We start from the raw sequence: 940 nt of genomic DNA, 5'->3' as shown, positions 1-940 counted from the left end.
GCTCCATTTTTTTTTCTCTCTCAGCTGATATAGTGACGCAGCGCGTGCAGCTGAATACCGAACACACTGTAAACAGGGTTCGCTCTGCGCTTGTTTTGCCGGTGGAGCTCATTAACTAGACCGCAGTGGCACAACGGTGCCTTACAGTGGGATTGTACTGTTAGAAAATCTATGCTTGTGGGCGGCGAGGAAACATACTGACGCTGGAGTGTGTGTGGCAGTCACGAAGAAGAACGGGAGACCGTATTCCAAGCACCGTTAACATAAGAGAGTCATTGTCGCTCCAAACGGCAGCAGGTAAACAGTTCTGTAATTAGGCCGAAGACTCAGACTGTAGCGGAGCTGATGGTTTTGGTTAGTCGTGACAGGTTCAGGCTACCCACAGCCAACAGCCCATAGCCACAACTGTTTATTATGGATGTCCAGCTTTACCATAATAGGAAATAACGTCGCCGACATACCAAATAATGTTAGCGGTACACTATGTTAAAGACAGCACCTGTGCCTCCAAGTGCATCTGCCCCTGTATGTAGTTTGTGTAGGCCTACTGTCATGTCAGCAGCAGTTGTCACATGCCATAATGCTAGAAATAACATACCATTAATACCTGTGTCAGCGCATGGCTGTTCTCGGGAAGAGGGGCCGGCTGGCATAGAAAGTTAAGTTTAGTCATTTTACCTCAGTTTGGAAATCCCCTTCAGCCCCGAAACAGTTGCAGTCCACTAATGACATTGGCATAGTGGTTATCATACTGGCTCTGACTGGAGCTATAATGGAACCAGTGACTGTACTGAGGTCTTATCACTCCAAGAGCACAGCACTTGATAGATAGATACTGTTGAATGTTTATGCTAAAGCCTACATTTAGGCTGCTTACAAAATAGCCTTAATAGGACATTAATAACAGGTGAATGCTTCCATCTACAGGTGACTTAGACTG

At 46.2% G+C, this 940-nt stretch overlaps 1 protein-coding gene across 1 annotated transcript in view; it reads left to right on the top strand.

Moving 5' to 3' along the window:
• Positions 1–6: 6 nt before the first annotated feature.
• dnajb2 (DnaJ heat shock protein family (Hsp40) member B2) overlaps positions 7–940 on the top strand; it is a 9,759-nt gene continuing 8,825 nt past the window's right edge. The window contains exon 1 of the mRNA XM_020607714.1: positions 7–297. The gene's annotated coding sequence lies outside the window, so the exon portion shown is untranslated. The remainder of the gene's footprint in view (positions 298–940) is intronic.

This window comes from Monopterus albus, unplaced genomic scaffold, assembly GCF_001952655.1.
Source record: "Monopterus albus unplaced genomic scaffold, M_albus_1.0 scaffold88.1, whole genome shotgun sequence".
NCBI classification, from domain to species: Eukaryota; Metazoa; Chordata; class Actinopteri; order Synbranchiformes; family Synbranchidae; genus Monopterus; species Monopterus albus.
Note: the sequence above shows the minus strand (reverse complement) of the source record. Positions and strands in the feature narration are given on the sequence as shown.